This window comes from Salvelinus namaycush, chromosome 19 (assembly GCF_016432855.1).
Source record: "Salvelinus namaycush isolate Seneca chromosome 19, SaNama_1.0, whole genome shotgun sequence".
Classification (NCBI taxonomy): domain Eukaryota; kingdom Metazoa; phylum Chordata; class Actinopteri; order Salmoniformes; family Salmonidae; genus Salvelinus; species Salvelinus namaycush.
In genome coordinates this window covers 26,561,394-26,581,727 of record NC_052325.1, presented here as the reverse complement: position 1 = coordinate 26,581,727, position 20,334 = coordinate 26,561,394, and the positions used below count along the sequence as shown (strand labels likewise).

The window sequence follows — 20,334 nt, the reverse complement described above, 5'->3', positions numbered from 1 at the left end:
TTAAACTAGCAAATGGGTCTACATCGAATAGTAGGCTAAACTGTTTATCAATTATGAATTGTGGTTCCATCAATTTGCGTGGCTCCCATGCCCCGCTGGAAGTCTGTATTTTAGGCTCCGCTAGGCTATATAACTCTGGCAGAACATAATATTTCAATAATCAAATTGTATGTCTCTAAAACCATGCCAATGTCAATCAACAAATAGCCTGGAATAAATGGAAACATTCAACATGTTCGATATGGCATGGAAACATTATATTAGCGTGCTAGAGGCATTATCTTTCTCTCTGTCAGTTTATCTCAATACCTAATCACACCACAACCTCTCAATTCCTAATCAATCACACCAGAACCTCTGTACAGATGTAAATATCTCACTAGGTTAATGGTTGTAACCATGCAGTAGTTGGTATAAGAGGTGACACAGCTGCCTTGGAACAGGACATTACCAGCAGCGAATCCTCGATAGATGGCCTACCACAATCACACACTGTCAGAAACACACAGAAATCGACGCGCATAAGACGCAAGTATTTCACAAAGAAGCCAGCCTGTATCGTACCGTTTCAAACTGAAGTTTTCATAGACTCTGGACGAGAAGAATTGATGCTGTAATCCTTTGACTTAAACCTCGAAAGACGAAGATGCGACGGTGCTGTCAACGCTCTTCTTTCTCTCCCGCGAGCTCTGGCGCATGCTTCCTCCTGTTTAGGTATAAAAAAAAAAATACGGAGTGGGGCGCGATAGGCGCGCGCCAACCACGGTTCGACGTGCACGACTCGACAGGCGGGTTGACTGCCTATGAAACGGACAAGGACGTTTTCAGGTGCGGAAAATCGCTTTACATCCAGGGAACAGAAAAGGGAAAAGGAAGCCTGCGGTCGCTCTTGTCTGGGTAAAATAAAGGCCAGCCGGATATAGAGATACTGTTGGTCATGTAGTGTATGTGGACACCTGCTTGTCGAACGTCTCAATACAAAATCATGGAGTTGGTCCCCCTTTGCTGCAATACCAGCCTCCACTCTTCTGGGAAGGCTTTCCTCTAGATGTCGGAACATTGCTGCGGGGACTTGCTTCCATTCAGCCACAAGAGTATTAGTGAGGTCAGGCACTAATGTTGGGCGATTAGGCAGTTTGAAACTTGGTAGTGAGTGTTGCAACCGAGGACAGACGATTTTTATGTGCTTCAGCACTCTGCAGTCCCATTCTGTGAGCTTGTGTGGCGTACCACTTCACTGCTAAAATCTGTTGTTGCTCCTAGATGTTTCCACTTCACAATAACAGCAGTTACAGTTGACCAGGGCAGAAACTTGACGAACTGACTTGTTGGAAAGGTGGCATGCTATGACAGTGCCACGTTGAAAGTCACTGAGCTCTTCAGTAAGGCCACTCTACTGCCAATGTTTGTCTATGGAGATTGCATGGCGGTGTGCTCGATTTTATACACCTGTCAGCAACGGGTGTGGCTGAAACAGCCGAATCCGCTAATTTGAAGGGGTGTCCACATACTTTTGTATATATAGTGTGTATATATAGTGATGTATAACGTTAGCTGCAGATATTGCAGCAGCCTAATCAATCTTCTTCCTGGGGTTTTATATCAGATCCGTTACATCGCTCTGTGTTTATCATCATTAGATAATAGGCCACCTACCGCTGCTTATCTCACCTAGGGGGGCTTCGATCTCTCTACACACTGACAAATCACAGTCAATGACAATACCTGCTCTGCTATTTGTATTTATTTCTAGAAAAAGGTCAGTTTACAGGTTGGTTGACATTGATGTTGTCACTCAAATTAAATTTGAATGGCAGAGGCAACAACAACCAAGCAGTCAACAATACCTGGCATATCACATCAGTTCTGCCGTATAATAACAACCAACAACTCTTACATGAAAATCTAATGGGAAATATATGAAATGTGATCTAATATGTATGAATTAGGAACACAGTAAATAGATTCCTCCACACCTCCAGTAACCTTGACAATACAGATGACTCTCCCCTCCCTCAGGCATGATCCCTGGAGGACATGTGCACAGGTGCACACACACACACACACACACGCACGTGCACACACACACACATGCACACACACACACACACACACACACACACACACACACACACACACACACACACACACACACACACACACACACACACACACACACACACACACACCTCACAGGATACTGTAGCTATAGAAACTGTGTCTGCGGGATATTCGTAGAATGGCACAGCAGGTAATGATTTCAATGTGGATGAAATCTTCATACAAACATTCCATTGATTGTCCACAGAGATGTGGATCTCAAAAGAAGGCTTCATATCATAAATAAATAAATGCTATGGAATTAACAACAGCCACCTTCTAAATGTGAAAATATTATCTGGTAACTTGCCCCCCCTAGTGGTAGATTTGAGAACAGCTTTCACATGTCCAGTAAAATGGGTTCTTTGGTCAGATGGAAAACAGACTCTAAAAAAGGCAGACAATGAATAAAACTATTCCTCTGTAGTCTGTCATATTTATTTCCAGCAGTGGTGGGAATCTAATAACAGATTGTATGTTGATAGTAGGCTCTATGAACCCCAAACATAACAGTGTTGTTGATATTGTTTGTTTCTATCTATCTCTCGTCTCATATTGCTATTTGGTTGTGGTTCTGTTAATCGATGTGTGTTGTCTGTTTGTCCGTTTGTGGCTAATGTTTGTAGCTTTTCTTTAATCAGTGTATTCGGAATTGCATCTTAAATCACTAGCCTTAAATCAACTGTAACATTAGACACATCCACCAAGGGTGGGGAGAGAGAGCGAGAGAGAGATCCTACCAACCATGATGGTCCTCAATTTCATGCTAGAATGGTCTTTCTCTCTCTGCTGCTACTTGAAGAGGACTGGGGCTTGGGGGAGAGAGAGAGTGTCAGAGAGAGATAGAATAAGGGGGGGCTGACTGTAGCCTGTGATAGACGGCTGTGGCTGGGGATGAGACGGGAGAGAGAGAGATGTTGAGGCTGGCCATGTAATGCACTGTGACGAGCAATTCACCCAGCCACACTAGATCTGCTCCCCAGAAATTAGGCTGTCAGCTAACTACATCCATCTCTCACACACACATGGGCACCCACACAGGCACCCACACAGGCATACACACATGCATACACACAGACACACACAAACACATTTCTGCTGGAAATTATGCTGTCAGCTGGCCACTTCATGTGATGGCCTGGACCTGTCAACCCATGCTCTTATTCCACAGCCAAGTCTTCCACAGGATGGAACCAGACATTTCCATAGAACTAAATCTGCTGCCACAATTAGAAATTGGGGGAAAACTAAGATAAAGATTTTCTATTATTGTAATGATGGGGCAGTGAGTCGGAAGCAGGTGAAACGTTTTAATAAAACAACAAAAACAAGAACACGACACTAACATATGGCAGAACACCGATACACAAGAACAATACCAACTGCTGAGTGGACATGGGAGAGTGACATATAAAGGGTAGGAAATGATGAAGGTAATGGAGTCCAGGTGTGAATCATAATGATTGCGCGTAATGATGAGTGCCAGGTGTGCGTAATGATGAATCCCAGGACCGGTGGTTAGTACTCTGGCGATGTCGTACGCCGGAGAGGAGGAGCAGGAGCAGACGTGACAATTATACAGATACATGACTTATAATACTGTAAACATATACACTACCATTCAAAAGTTTGGGATCACTTAGAAATGTCCTCATTTTTGAAAGCAAAGCAATTTTTTTGTACATTAAAATAACATCAAATTGATCAGAGATATAGTGTAGACGTTGTTAATGTTGCAAATGACTATTGTAGCTGGAAAAGGCTATTTTTTTATGGAATATCGACATAGGCGTACAGAGGCCCATTATCAGCAACCACTCCTGTGTTCCAATGGCACGTTGTGTTAGCTAGTCCATGTTTAGCATTTTAAAAGGCTAATTGATCATTAGAAAACCCTTTTGCAATTATGTTAGCACAGCCTGAAAACTGTTGTGCAAAATAAAGAAGAAATAAAACTGGCCTTCTTTAGATTAGTTGAGTGTCTGGAGCATCAGCATTTGTGGGTTCGATTACAGGCTCAAAATGTCCAGAAACAAAGACCTTTCTTCTGAAACTCGTCAGTCTTTTCTTGTTCTGAGAAATGAAGGCTATTCCATGCGAGAAATTGCCAAGAAACTGAAGATGCTGTGTATTACTCCCTTCACAGAACAGCGCAAACTGGCTCTAACCAGAATAGAAAGAGGAGTGGGAGGCCCCGGTGCACTACTGAGCAAGAGGACACGTACATTAGAGTGTCTAGTTTGAGAAACAGCCCATCTTAATCTTTCTTTTCATTGGTCAGTCTGAGATATGTATTTTTCTTTGCAACTCTGCCTAGAAGGCCAGCATCCCGGAGTCGCCTCTTTACTGTTGACGTTGAGACTAGTGTTTTGCAGGTACTATTTAGGGTTAGTGTCACGTTCGTCGTATTGAGGAGACCAAGGCGCAGCGTGATATGAATACGTTCTTCTTTTAATAAAGGAAGAACACTGAACAAACTAACAAAGTAACAAAAACAAACGTGAAGCTAAATAGAACGAGTGCTGACATGCAACTCCACATAGACAACTACCCACAAAACCTAAATGGAAAATGGCAACCTAAATAGGATCCCCAATCAGAGACAACGATAAACAGCTGCCTCTGATTGGGAACCAATTCAGGCCACCATAAACCTACATTACCTAGACAAACAAAATCCCCATAGATAAACAAAAACCCCAGACAAGGCAAAAACACATACCCACCCTCGTCACACCCTGACCTGACCAAAATAATCCAGAAAATATAGAAAACTAAGGTCAGGGCATGACAGTTAGGGTATAATATGGACGTGGTCTTTTTCCAAATAGGGCTGTCTTCTGTATACCCTTTACCTTGTCACAACACAACTGATTGGCTCAAATGCATTAAGAAGGAAGAAATTCCACAAATTAACTTTGAATTGAAATTAATTAATTAATTGTTAATTGAAATGCATTCCATGTGACTACCTCATGAATCTGGTTGAGAGAATGCCAAGAGTGTGCAAAGCTGTCATCAAGGCAAAGGGTGGCTATTTGAAGAATCTAAAATCTAAAATATATTTTGATTTGTTTAACACTTTTTTGGTTACCACATGATTTCACATGTGGTATTTCATAGTTTTTGTCTTCACTATTATTCTAAAATGTAGATTATAGTAAAAATCAAGAAAAACCCTTGAATGAGTAGGTGTTCTAAAACTTTTGATAGTCCATATAGTAGTGTATATACACTGCTCAAAAAAATAAAGGGAACACTTAAACAACACAATGTAACTCCAAGTCAATCACACTTCTGTGAAATCAAACTGTCCACTTAGGAAGCAACACTGATTGACAATAAATTTCACATGCTGTTGTGCAAATGGAATAGACAAAAGGTGGAAATTATAGGCAATTAGCAAGACACCCCCAAAAAAGGAGTGATTCTGCAGGTGGTGACCACAGACCACTTCTCAGTTCCTATGCTTCCTGGCTGATGTTTTGGTCACTTTTGAATGCTGGCGGTGATCTCACTCTAGTGGTAGCATGAGACGGAGTCTACAACCCACACAAGTGGCTCAGGTAGTGCAGTTCATCCAGGATGGCACATCAATGCGAGCTGTGGCAAAAAGGTTTGCTGTGTCTGTCAGCGTAGTGTCCAGAGCATGGAGGCGCTACCAGGAGACAGGCCAGTACATCAGAAGACGTGGAGGAGGCCGTAGGAGGGCAACAACCCAGCAGCAGGACCGCTACCTCCGCCTTTGTGCAAGGAGGTGCACTGCCAGAGCCCTGCAAAATGACCTCCAGCAGGCCACAAATGTGCATGTGTCAGCATATGGTCTCACAAGGGGTCTGAGGATCTCATCTCGGTACCTAATGGCAGTCAGGCTACCTCTGGCGAGCACATGGAGGGCTGTGCGGCCCCACAAAGAAATGCCACCCCACACCATGACTGACCCATCGCCAAACCGGTCATGCTGGAGGATGTTGCAGGCAGCAGAACGTTCTCCACGGCGTCTCCAGACTCTGTCACGTCTGTCACATGTGCTCATGTGCTCAGTGTGAACCTGCTTTCATCTGTGAAGAGCACAGGGCGCCAGTGGCGAATTTGCCAATCTTGGTGTTCTCTGGCAAATGCCAAACGTCCTGCACGGTGTTGGGCTGTAAGCACAACCCCCACCTGTGGACGTCGGGCCCTCATACCACCCTCATGGAGTCTGTTTCTGACCGTTTGAGCAGACACATGCACATTTGTGGCCTGCTGGAGGTCATTTTGCAGGGCTCTGGCAGTGCACCTCCTTGCACAAAGGCGGAGGTAGCGGTCCTGCTGCTCGGTTGTTGCCCTCCTACGGCCTCCTCCACGTCTCCTGATGTACTGGCCTGTCTCCTGGTAGCGCCTCCATGCTCTGGACACTACGCTGACAGACACAGCAAACCTTTTTGCCACAGCTCGCATTGATGTGCCATCCTGGATGAACTGCACTACCTGAGCCACTTGTGTGGGTTGTAGACTCCGTCTCATGCTACCACTAGAGTGAGAGCACCGCCAGCATTCAAAAGTGACCAAAACATCAGCCAGGAAGCATAGGAACTGAGAAGTGGTCTGTGGTCACCACCTGCAGAATCACTCCTTTTTTGGGGGTGTCTTGCTAATTGCCTATAATTTCCACCTTTTGTCTATTCCATTTGCACAACAGCATGTGAAATTTATTGTCAATCAGTGTTGCTTCCTAAGTGGACAGTTTGATTTCACAGAAGTGTGATTGACTTGGAGTTACATTGTGTTGTTTAAGTGTTCCCTTTATTTTTTTGAGCAGTGTATATATATATGATACGTTTCAATTACCTATCAATCAATTTTGAGACCTGAAGACAGATAAGGTTGTTCATGATCACCTGACATCTCATCTAACCACAAACGTTCCCACAACTTTAGAGAACGTTCCCGTAGGAGTGAAATGCAAGGACTGTTCAAAGAGACTATCCCTTAATGTCAAACAGAACTTACCCAGAATGTGGTTACCATGTTCTCTGAATTTTCAATAGTAATGTTCTAGGCACATTTCATGGGAACGTTGAAAGAACATTTATGTGTCAAAGTCAGGGAGGTTCTGTTCCCCTGGAGGTTTATGTCTAGATCCCAGCTAGTTCCATTGTACAGCCCTAAAGTCGTTTTTAGGACGTCGCCTGATGGTCCCAAAGAAACGTTCTCCGAAAAATGTGTTCTTTTACACACCATCCCTTGATATTGTTGCCGAGCCCATCAAGGCCCAGATTGGTGAACCACTGATTCACTCACAGCTCTTTGTTTGTTGGTAAGGTTAGGAGGACGTACACACACACACAAACAGTGCTTTTAAAATACAATGTTTTCAATTTACATATTGGACACACTTTGACATACATCATTACATTGTGCATGTTCATTTATACAGTAATTATTATTCAACCAGGAGCAACTTTTCACGGCAGTGTATACATTTGAGTATGTGTTTACATCCAATGACCTCCCATGCCCTGGTCACGTGCCCTGCGGCTCACCTTTCGCACTACCTGTCAGTAACGTCAGAGAGGTCAGGAGCTTTCTGCAACAGTTACCTGCTTAAGGAGACATCTCCATACTCATTTTAGTTGGGTGTGTGTAATGCATTATCTATTACTGTAGTGTAATATTAGGCCTAACCATCTGAGATCTGTATCATCAGCAGCCAGTCAACATCTCTTCTTTCCTCTCCTCGTTTCTCTCCCGTGTCTCTGTGTCTCTGTGTCTCTGTCTCTGTCTCTCTGTCTCTCTCTCTCTCTCTCTCTCTCTCTCTCTCTCTCTCTCTCTCTCTCTCTCTCTCTCTCTCTCTCTCTCAAACTTCAAATGCCAACATCAAACTGAAAGTACAGTAGGCCTGTAACTGTAGCCGGCACATAACAGCTTAGCAATGGAAATCACACTTATTGTATACCAATGTACAGTAGGTGACCAACAACATATTGACAAATTATAGCCTAACTATAAAACGTGGGTGAGCATCCACACTGAAGGAAAGTTTATCATTCTACAGTAGGCCTACATCTGTCAACTTAGCCAGGTCAGCCAACTTAGCCAACTTAGCTCATCAACTTAGCCAGGTCAGCCAACTTAGCCAACTTAGCTCATCAACTTAGCCAGGTCAGCCAACTTAGCCAACTTAGCTCATCAACTTAGCCAGGGAAACACAAACAGTAAGCTATTATCGGTTGTCACACCTTTCATTATGTGACAATGGATAGGCTAACAGGTAGACTACAGAATGTATTGGAATATAATCAAATAACAAGGGGTCTATTCCAACCATAGTTGGCACTAGACTATCACCAGCTGCTGTCTCGTTAAACCATCAATGGCGCTAAATTCACCCACACAGCTGATGTCAATTACAACCATTATTGGTCAACTCATTAAAAGATGATGTCGCTCTTACCTTAGTCCTGCTTGCAACCGAAGTCTTTCAAGATATGTTCGCCCTCTGGTTGGTATTATCATAGGAACAAGTTAGTCCTTTTTGATCAGACTAAGGGTGATTTATCTTTTTGACAAACATTCCATACAATTGAAATAAAGTATTTCCTTGTTTACCACAGCAGTGATTGAACAATATGTGCCAGAAGGGGCGTGGGCTGGAATCAAACCCATGCTGACACGGAATTTCGTGATGCACAGGAAACATTTTAGATGACAAAAGAGTGATCAAATTAAGGTCCAACATATGTAGTTTTTCCTAGCCCATGTGCTTCTGCCTCTGCATTGCTTCCTCTTTGGGGTTTTAGACTGGGCATCTGTAAAGTACTTTGTGATAGCTGCTGATGTAAAAAGGGCTTTAAACATACATTTGATTGATTAATTGAGGTCTGGACCGTTATGGCACAGGGAGGTATTGCACTTGTCCAGTACATTGTATATCACTCACTCCAGTAGGTTGTAGTAAACATCACTGACATCATTGAGTGGTTGATGCTGATTGGTTGTTTCTGCCAGGTTAACTACGGCACTGACGTATAGTTGATCAGGAGGGAGGAGGAGCCAGAGAGTTTTGACGGCATTGTGACCAATCTGAGAGATGTCGTCATAGCAGCAACAGGAGCTGACTGCGGGCCCCTCCTCTTCACTGACCCCCAGGCCAAGGTCATTGGAACTGTTCACAAACGTGAGGGTCTAGATACCGTAATACAGTAGTAATATTCCCCAGAAACATGCCCGGTGCATCAGTCTAAAGTGTCCCCCTCTGTGTTTCCCTCTCTCAGGATGGAAAGGAACCCAGATGGAAGTCGCCATGGCTACAGTCAACGCCATGGTGACCGGGTTCGGCAGCAGCATGTGGGATGTCACTGTGGTGATCGGGCCATCGGTGGGGGCCTGTTGCTTTACGCTGTAGAGAGAGCAGACTGTTGTACTCTATCTACCTTGACTGTGTTCTTGGCATGGCGGAGACCAGGCCTCATGTCAACATACGACTAGCCACCAGGTAAGTGTGGCCAACTGTGCAAAGTTTAGACAAAGACTTACTGTTGTCTTTTTGTGACTTATTGCCCTTTAATCACTGAGAAAAAGCATTGAATCCCAGTTTTAAGAACCACAGGGTTAATAATGAGGTCACTGTGAGGTCAAACTATGATGTGGTTTTTATGATAGGTGCTGCTAGGCTGGATAGTCTCCTGATTGACATCCTACAGGTTGTCGCCGGGTTACCGCTCTCCATGATTCATTACCATAGCATGAGTTACCCCCCAGCCACTCATCTGATTGAATACACAAAGGTCATGACCTGGGAGCGATCTCTGTGATTGGATACTGGTTGAGTGGGGTGATACTGTTAGAGTGAAATTATCATTACCTCCATCAGGTTAATGGATTAGCAATCTAACCAGCAGAAGGATGGAGAGTTAAACTAAAGGGGCATCATTTGTTCTGAATGTTTCCCCGTAGGGGCGTGCTGCTGACCATTGGATACAGAACGTAGAATCATCTCCACATTGTTCACGGTCTCCTTTCCTCTCCCCCTGTGTTTTTAAACCTCCATGTTCTCCATTCCAGAATACTTCTTCAGAGGGGTGGGGTCTTGTCTGAGCGTATCCATGACGACACGGTGAATGACAGGCCGAGCGTGACCCTATGCACATCCTCTCACCCTGAGGCCTTCTTCTCCCGCGGCAGGGACGGGCTTAACTTTGGAACACAGGTGGGCTTCCTGTGGATGGACTAACTGGAACTACTGACTGTTGTGAACACTGAGTAAATGTATATTAGACCTTTATTAAATATACATTCAGCCGTATCTGTCTGTTGCAGCCAACACAAAAAGGGTATATTCCAGAATAAAACATTTTCAAATATTTTTTTATTTAACCTTTATTTAACTAGGCAATTTATATTCCCTTCATGTTCCCTTCATCGTGTAATACGGTAGCAGTAACTCTCAAAGGGTGGCGATAAAGCTTTGTTTGTTTATCTTTGTCTCAATCTCTACATTTGAAAGATCTCAGGAATCACGTCATAATGAACAGCTTACGTGGCGTGCACATAAATGAAAACCCAATATAGAACGTTTAATTTAAAGAAACTGAATAGCAAGGCATATAAAGTCACTAGTTCATATCTTGTATCACTTTAGTGTGTGTTTTATGACGCCACGCTCTATTAAAGCTACTGCTAAACACATCTTAACTGCGTTGTGAAGTTCCACACCAGCTACTTTAATTAAACCTGACTAATTAAGACCAACTGCTGTGCCTAATCTGTCCTAACATAATAACCACACAGAGACAGAGGGGGGAGAGAGAGGTGGAGGGAGGGGGAAGGCAGAGAGCGAGAGAGGACGTATTACAGTGTCTATAGGTTGTGTTGTTGTAGATAGTGGACACTAGGGGGCAGTCTTAGCTGTGTTATAAGTCTAGTAGTGTGTTTGCTGGGAGAATGAGACACGGGGATATCCTAGCTAACAATTTTAGGGAGAGAGAACATTTTTGTAATGTTACCCGTAATGTTCCCATAATGTTTGAGTCCAGTTCTACAGTATGTATGTTGGCAAAAACCTCTTCCATCATTGTTCTAGTCCCGACAAAATAAAAGGTGTCCAGACCTGTAGCGCTCCCCTCAATCATCATGAAAACCTTTGGGCGCCTGGTACTGTCCCATCTGAAAACCTTCACTGAAACCTCCCTCCACCCACTGCAGTTTGCCTACAGAGCTAACAGGTCTGTGGACGACTCTGTCAACATGGGCCTACACTACAAGACCTATGCAAGGATATTATTTGTGGACTTTAGCTCTGTGTTCAATCATCCCAGAATTTCTACAAAACTAACTCTCGCAGCTGAACGTGTCCAGCTCCATCTGTCAGCGGATCCCTGACTTCCTGACCAACAGGACGCAACACGTGAAGCTGGGAAAACACCTTTCAGACTCTTTATCCCTCAGCACCGAAGAGCTGCAAGGATGCTGCTCTCACCTCACCTCTACTCACTCTACACCAATGACTGCACCTCCAACAACGCATCTGTCCAACCACTCAGGTTTTCAGATGACACCAATCTGGTCGGTCTCATCACCAACGGCAATGAGTCCATGTACCGTGGAGTGGCCTAGTGTAGTCGCAATAACCTGGAACTCAACACAGACAAAACCGTGGAAATGGTGATTGACTTCAGAAAGCGCCCCCTAACATCTCTCCCCCTCGAGATTGATGGCTCAGCTGTTAGCACGGCTGAATCAATCAAATTCCTGTGGACCATAATCTGCCACAACCTCAAGTGGGAGGACAACATTACCAATAAGGCACACCAGCGGATGTACTACTTGCGGCATCTGAAAAAGCTCAACATTTCCAAGTCAACCTTGATCCGATTTTACGCATCAATCGTTGAGTCCATCTTCACCTCCTCCATCACCAAACTGCAAAGCATTGTCTACAGAGCGGGTCATCTGCTGCCACCTGCCCTCCAAGGTCCTGCACGACTCCAGGGCAAGGAAGCGTGCAGGAAAGATCATTGCCGACCCCAACCCGATCATCCAAAAATTCCCCTCAGGCAGGCAGTTCGGGTCACTCATGACCAAAACCTCCCGCCACCTGAAAAGTTTCATCCCCCGGGCTGTGGCCCTCACCAACCGGCCATCTGGCCCATAGAGACTAAAGGACTATGCTGTGGCCCTCACCAACCGGCCATCTGGCCCATAGAGACTAAAGGACTATGCACTCTATGCTGCACACCGAATTAAGCCATCTCAAGCAAAAATAACTACACTATACTGCATTGCACTCCGTCCATCTCTCTCCCCCCTCCAATTAGTACTTTTGTTAAACAGAAAACCCAAACCCATCGCAGCAGATCCACAAGGTCTGCCATGAGAGGTGACTGTATAGTTCCCTTAAGGAAAAGCTCCTTTAGTCAATCTGCTTTCTCTGTGAGAGCTTCCCATGTCTGGAACACACTGCCATCAGACACACATAACTGCACCACCAATCGCACATACACAAAAAACATAAAGACATGGCTAAGGGCCAATCAGACTTGTGAACATAATCCCTAGCTGTGTATTGTCGTTTTACATCTTGTCTGTAGCTTGTGAGGTGTGGAAACACTGTTGCTTTTATTTCTTTTGTTTTGTTGCTTTTTGAGCTATTTCTCGGTCTGCGTGCTACGTGTTGCTTGTTCTATGTTGTTCTATCTGCATGCTACGTGTTTCTTGTTCTATGTTGTTCTATCTGCATGCTACGTGTTGCTTGTTCTATGTTGTTCTGCATGTGCTCACTGCTCATTGTTTGTCTGAATTGTAATTGTTTTTAATTACCTGCCCAGGGGTGGCGGTTGAAAATTAGCCGGCTGGCTAAAACTGGCACTTTACTGAAACGTTGATTAATGTACACTGTCCCTGTAAAAAAAATGATTAAACTCAGATTCATATATTGACACTGTAAATGTGTATATCCACTGTATATCAACCGTATACCCACTGTACATGTGTATTTCTGCTCATTCTCATACTGTAGCTCTATGCTCACTCTACCTAGTTGTACATCATGTATGTAAACTTTGTTTGAACTCTGTTGTCTGTATTGTATCTCTAAATGTTGTTTATCACTAGCAGCACCATATCACCAAGTAAAATTCTGAGTATGTGTTAATTAATAAAGGTGATTCTGATTCTAATAACCTATTTAGCATGCTTTTGTGTTAGTTAGGAAAACATTCCCTTAAATGTCAAACAGAACTTAACCAGAATGTGGTTAACATGTGCCGTTGTGCCGTCACACCGCTCAGGAAGGAGACGCGTTCTGTCTCCTAGAGATGAACGTACTTTGGTGCGAAAAGTGCAAATCAATCCCAGAACAACAGCAAAGGACCTTGTGTTGATGCTAGAGGAAACAGGTACAAAAGTATCTATATCCACAGTAAAACGAGTCCTATATCGACATAACCCGAAAGGCTGCTCAGCAAGGAAGAAGCCACTGCTCCAAAACCGCCATAAAAAAAGCCAGACAACGGTTTGCAAGTGCACATGGGTACAAAGAACATTCTTTCTGGAGAAATGTCCTCTGGTCTGATGAAACAAAAATATAACTGTTTGGCCATAATGACCATCGTTATGTTTGGAGGAAAAAGCGGGAGGCTTGTAAGCCGAAGAACACCATCCCAACCGTGAAGCACGGGGGTGGCAGCATCATGTTGTGGGGGTGCTTTGCTGCAGGAGGAACTGGTGCACTTCACAAAATAGATGGCATCATGAGGCAGGAAAATGATGTGGATATATTGAAGCAACATCTCAAGACATCAGTCAGGAAGTTAAAGCTTGGTCGCAAATGGGTCTTCCAAATGGACAATGATCCAAAGCATACTTCCAAAGTTGTGGCAAAATGGGTTAAGGACAACAAAGTCAAGGTATTGGAGTGGTCATCACAAAGCCCTGACCTCAATCCTATAGAGAATTTGTGGCCAGAACTGAAAAAGCATGTGCGAGCAAGGAGGCCTACAAACAGTTCTATTTTTGGAGACTAAGTTGGAGACTTTTATTTCCCTCACCAACTTTAAACATCTGCTATCTGAGCAGCTAACCGATCGCTGCAGCTGTACATAGTCCATCTGTAAACAACCCACCCAATTTACCTACCTCATCCCCTTACTGTTTTTATTTATTTATTTTTCTGCTCTTTTGCACACCAGTATCTCTACTTGCTCATGATCATCTGATGATTTATCATTCCAGTGTTAATCTGCTAAATTGTAATTATTCGCTCCTATGGCCTATTTATTGCCTACCTCATGCCTTTTGCACACAATGTATATAGACTCATTTTGTTTTTTTTTCCTACTGTGTTATTGACTTGTTTATTGTTTACTCCATGTGTAACTCTGTGTTGTTGTCTGTTCACACTGCTATGCTTTATCTTGGCCAGGTCACAGTTATAAATGAGAACTTGTTCTCAACTAGCCTACCTGGTTAAATGAAGGTGAAATAAATACAAATATATATATTTTTTAAAACCTGACTCAGTTGCACCAGCTCTGTCAGGAGGAATGGGCCAAAATTCACCCAATTTATTGTGGGAAGCTTGTGGAAGGCTACCCGAAATGTTTGACCCAAGTTAAACCATTTAAAGGCAATGCTACCAAATACTAATTGAGTGTATGTAAATGTCTGACCCACTGGGAATGTGATGAAAGAAATAAAAGCTGAAATAAATCATTCTTAAAATAAAGTGGTGATCGTAACTGAGCTAAGACAGGGAATATTTACTAGGATTAAATGTCAGGAATTGTGAAAACGGAGTTTAAATATATTTGTCTAAGGTGTATGTAAACTGTATCTCCGGCCCTTATATTTAGCCGCACAATGAAGTGTTTCACCATTTCTTTTCTTTTCAGGACAACCAGGACTACAAGTAGAACACAAAACAAGTTGACATAAACAGTTGAATTCATTTGTTTTATTGACAAATGTCAATAAAAAAAATAAGGTCCACCAAAGCAACATGAATGAATTCCTAAGTATAGAAATGGTTTTCTCAGTGGGAAATGAATATCCAACTAGTCAGTGACAACTGTGTGGAGTTTGTGACAGCAACTATGTGAGCTTATTACAGTATTATAGACACTATGTCCTTGGATTTCCTACGATCTTCTGTGTAGAACAGGGATGGGCAACTGGCGGCCCCCCTTTTGAAGGCCCTCGGATCAAATCCCCCCAAAACAATTTTATAGTAGACTAAACAAGGTGCAATTTGAAAATGTGGTTGTGCATCAGCAGTTTTACCCTTGTTATGTCCGTCACTGATAGTCAGTCAGCTAACCTTTTTAGATTGCTAAGTTAATTTTGCGGCCAGCTATCTAAACTTGTTATCATATTCAGTCTCAGTCAGATATTATATTAAAAACTGCAAACATTTCTCTCCACCCTATGGCAAAATATGTTTAATTACAGGAAATTAGCTGTAAAACGTATGGAGGTGCGTATGGATGTGGGCACGCAGACCCACAAGCCACTGCGGCCTCTCATGATGAGTTCACATTTTTTGTGGCCACACCCCCATCTAAGTTGCTTACCTTCTAACGACTCTTGTGTAGCTTGTGAGCGTCATAGAGGAAAACATGTTACATGTGCATGACAGTCTCAGCTTTTCATAGATACCGTAGATCAAACCATTCGGACTCTACAGACATTTTTATAAAAAGACCCGGCACTTGTCTCACAAACACCGCCCTAGCTCAGCCCCTGTTAATTACACAGACTAATGGGTGGTACCATTAGGATGCAGAAGAAATAGACAAATCCAATGATACAACCCAGAAGTCTGTAGATCAACACAAGATATTTAAAGAAGGTTCAAATTCCAAATGTTGACAGTGTCATGATGGGACTCATTGAGTTAAGACGTTTTTAGGACGTCACTGTCTGTCACCATGATTACTCCAATTTGTCTCTCAACCTGTGCACCCACGTTATAAACTTTAATTTGTAGGCTAGGTTGAGCATCATGATTTGAGCATCATGTAGTAGCCTAAACCTATTGATGTTACATTGAGCTGGGTGAATGGAATATGAATGACAGTCATCCAATATGCTGTAATAGAAGTAAGGCCATGCTCATTATTTTATTTTTGCCCTCCCTAATCTTAAACGGCACCGACCACCACCAACATATCCATCTGGTTAAAAAGTATAGAAAAGTACCAGATAATTCCTTTAATATCTTATATTCTGAGAACATGGCAACCATGTTCTTTGTGTGTGACGTTGATTAAATATTCTCCTAACCCTCAGAAAACTGGACACATGAATGTTCTTGCAACGTTCCCGTGAAACGTGTCTAGAACATTAATATTGAATATTCTGAGAACATGGTAACCACGTTCTGGTAAGTTCTGTTTGACATTAAGGGAATGGTCTCTTGGAAACAGTCCTAACACATCACTGGAACATTCCTATGTAAACCTTTGGTAATGGCCTAATTAGACACCTAAGGGAACGTTCTCTCAAGTGTGTCAGATGACAGTGTGTAAGTTGAGATGTGTCAGTGTTAAAGGCCCAGTGCAGCCATTTTTATATTGATATCAAATCATTTCTGGGTAACAATTGAGTAGCCTACCTTACTGTAATAGATTTCCATTAAAATGGGCAATAATTGCTTTTTAACAACAAAAAAACATTTCTCAAGCAAGAGTTTTGCTAGGACTGTCTGGGAGTGGGGAGGGGAAATGAAAACGAGGGTCTGGAACAGTTATTGGTCAACTAACCAATGTATCGCATGGTGATGTCAGGTCCCGTGTAGATTGTATTTTCAATCAGCAACTATCAGGAAATAACATTTTTACAGCGTTACTTTCATCAGCTGTTGTATAATATATAAAACACAGGCAAAACTTATTTTTGACTGCACTACCCCTTTAATGATAGAGTCTATCACACCATCATCCTGACAGAACAGCATAGGATGTCTCTCTCTCACACAAACACATACAGAGCAGATCCCATGAAGTGTGTGTGTGACCCGATCAGGCCTTAGCACCTGTGGTGTAATAGGACCTGTCCACATCTTGAATCATTAATCTGCCAGTGTAATTACTGACTGCATCACCTCCTTCTGACTGACTGGACTAGTGTGGCATGTATGTGTGTTTGTTGCATGTGTATGTGAATTTATGTAAATCCATCTACTATTGGAAGGACACATTGTTGCAGTATTTCAGACATCAGTGTTAAATCCTTGCTAGTTTGCGTTTAAATGAATAGAGGCCTTCTTAGAAGAGCCCCTGCCAGGATTCCCCTGTCCTTGTCTCCCAATCTTCTCCTTTATGATTGAACGCTCTTTTCCACAGTGGTGTAAAGTACTTATACTTTAAAGTACTACTTAAGTAGTTTTTTGGGGTATCTGTACTTTACTATTTATATTTTTGACTTCTCCTTCTCTACATTCCTAAAGAAAATAATGTACTTTTTCCCTGACAATACATTTTCCCTGACACCCAAAGGTATTAGTTACATTTTGAATGTTTAGCAGGACAGGAAAAAGGTCAAATTCACACACTTATCAAGAGATCATCCTTGGTCATCCCTACTGCCACTGATCTGGCAGACTCACTAAACACACATGCTTTGTTTGTAAATTATGTCTGAGCGTTGGTGTGCGCCTGGCTATCCATACATTTAAAAATGGTGAGGTCTGGTTTGCTCAGTATAAGGAATTTTTTATTATTTATACTTTTACTTTTTGATACATAAGTATATTTTAGCAACTACATTTACTTTTGATACCTAGGTATATTGTGGCAAACCAGGTGGTTTGGTCAAGATGTTTACACAGATCAGAGACGGACAGAATTGTATTAGCTTGGTTTCAAGGGTGTTTATTTAAATAATAACCCAAGAGAATTCTTCGGGAACCCGGCTTCAGGGCTCCGGGGTTTCACTGTATCCTGTGGGGAACAAAAACCAAGCTCCCTCCGTTATAGGAGGGAGCAGGTAACCTCTCTTCCCCAGTCCCCACCCCCATGGGCTGCCCTTCTGGCAGCTGTATGGGACTCGCCGCCCGTAGGGGGATGGCCTCCGGATACTGGGTGGCATAATCTACTATTACCAGGATGTACCAGTTTCCTCGTGCTGTTTTTACCAGGGGTCCCACTATGTCCATGGCGATGCGTTCAAAGGGCACCCCGATGATCGGTAGGGGGACCAGTGGGTTTTGGAAGTGTGCTTTTGGGGCAGTGATTTGACACTCCGGGCAACTGCGACAATAGTCTTCCACGGCCCTCCTCATCCCAGGCCAGTGGAACTGGGCGGCGATCCATTCCTGGGTCTTCTCCATTCCTAGGTGCGCCCCCAACAGATGGGTGTTGGCCAGCTGAAGAACAGTTCCCATGTACCTTCAGGGCAGCAACAGTACCTCTCAAAGTTCACCCTGTTGGCGCAACACCTGATACAAAAGGTTATCCTTGATTTGGAAATGGGGGTATCCCCAGTCACTCACCCCCGGAAGTAGCTGGCCATCCACTGCTATCACTTGGGCTGCGGCAGCTATCAAGTTCGGCTCCTCCACTGGGCAGTCCCAAACTGTCCCCTCTGTTGGCCCATGGTGGGTGTCTCAGCTGGTCCCTCGAAATCGATGAGGGGGAGGATGGGCTCCTCCTCCAGTTGTTCACCAGGGCGGTCGGTTTCCGGCGCCCCCTCGGACTCCAACTATGGACACTTAGATACGGGTTTGTCAACCGTTTGCTTCTGGGCCACGCAGGAAATGGGCCATCCTCGCTCTTGTCTCCCGCTGGCTCGTACCTTTTTGCTCAGCTCGTGCCTCCACCCTCAGCTCGTGCCTCCACATTGCCTCAAACAACGGACAATCTCGTCCCACGAGGAGGAGTACCGGCAACTCGGATACGGCACCCACCATCATCTGGCAGCTCCCTTGTGGCATCACGATGTTGGCCTGTATGTTCGGATACCGTTTGGGGTCACCATGGACACAGGAAACTGATATCTCCCCGCCATGTTCAGTCCCCTGGGACAGCAGGCTCGTGGCTACGAGCGGATCCATTCTCCCAGAGTCCAATAGAGCTTAGGTGTCGTGTCAGTCGACTTTCACCGGGACCATAGGTCTGCGGTGCGCCCAACAGGAGGTGATGTAGTGCACTGCGTGGCCCACCTCGCCTCCCGGGTTCTCTGATGGCACTGACTCCTCTCAAGCTGGGCAATTCCATGCAAGGTGCCCCTGGGCGCCACACTCAAAACACTTCCTTTGGTCTCCATCTACCTTGGGTTCGTCGGCGGTGGGTCGGCTCTCCCCGGTCATCTCTCCACGGTTCTGCGGCCCTTTGGCCCCACTGACTGTTGGTCCAGGGTATACGGCAGTGGGGGTGTCCTTCTGTTCCCTCGGACGGGTCCCCGACTCGGCCCAGGCGTCAGTGTTCTGATGTGTCTCCACTGCTCCCAGGAGGTCCTCCAAGGTCTGGGGCACGCGTAGACTCACTGCCCTCTTCATGTCGTGGGGTAGCGCCCATAAGAAGCGATCCATGACCACTTTGTCTATGATGGAGAGGGTGGATACGTCATTTAGGAACGATGTCCTGGTGATGCGCAGTAGGTCACAATATGCCTTTTGGGCATTCCTGGACAGGAACTGGGCCAGCAGACTTGCCCATTTCAGGCTTGGCCATACTTCCCATAGTGCTGTCCGTTCAAATGTGCAGAGGTATGTTTTGATGTCGTTGTCCCCCGTTAGCTTGATTAAAAACTGGTTAGGATGCAATTCAGTAGGCGCTCCTCCTTGTAGCTTCCTGATTTACTGAACGAGGCAGACATTTTGTAGCCGCTGTTCTTCCAGCATTTGTTCCTGCACTGCCTGTTGCGCTTGTTGGGCCCGGACAAACTGAGCTATCAACTCGTGCATGCTGATGCTGCGTAAACGTCAGCCCTGATCTGACCACATTAACAGAATGCCCGCATTCTCCACCACTTGTGGCAGACCAGGGGGTTTGATCAAGACGTTTACACAGATCAGACACGGACAGAATTGTATTAGCTTGGTTTCAAGGGTGTTTATTTAAATAATAAACCAAGAGAAAACTCCTCTGGGATACCATCTTCTGGGCTCCAGGGTCTCACTATATCCTGTGGGGAACAAAACCGAGCTCCCTCCGTTATCTCTGGTACTGCGCATGGCTATTCGGGAGTAAACTCTCTTCCCCAGTCCCCGCCCCTGTGTTCTGCCCTTCTGGCAGCTTTATGGGACTCATCCAG

General features: G+C 44.3%; 1 pseudogene; it reads left to right on the top strand.

The window, feature by feature from the left end:
- Positions 1-2,239: 2,239 nt before the first annotated feature.
- On the top strand, positions 2,240-10,315 carry LOC120063959 (annotated as a pseudogene).
- The last annotated feature ends 10,019 nt before the right edge of the window (positions 10,316-20,334 follow it).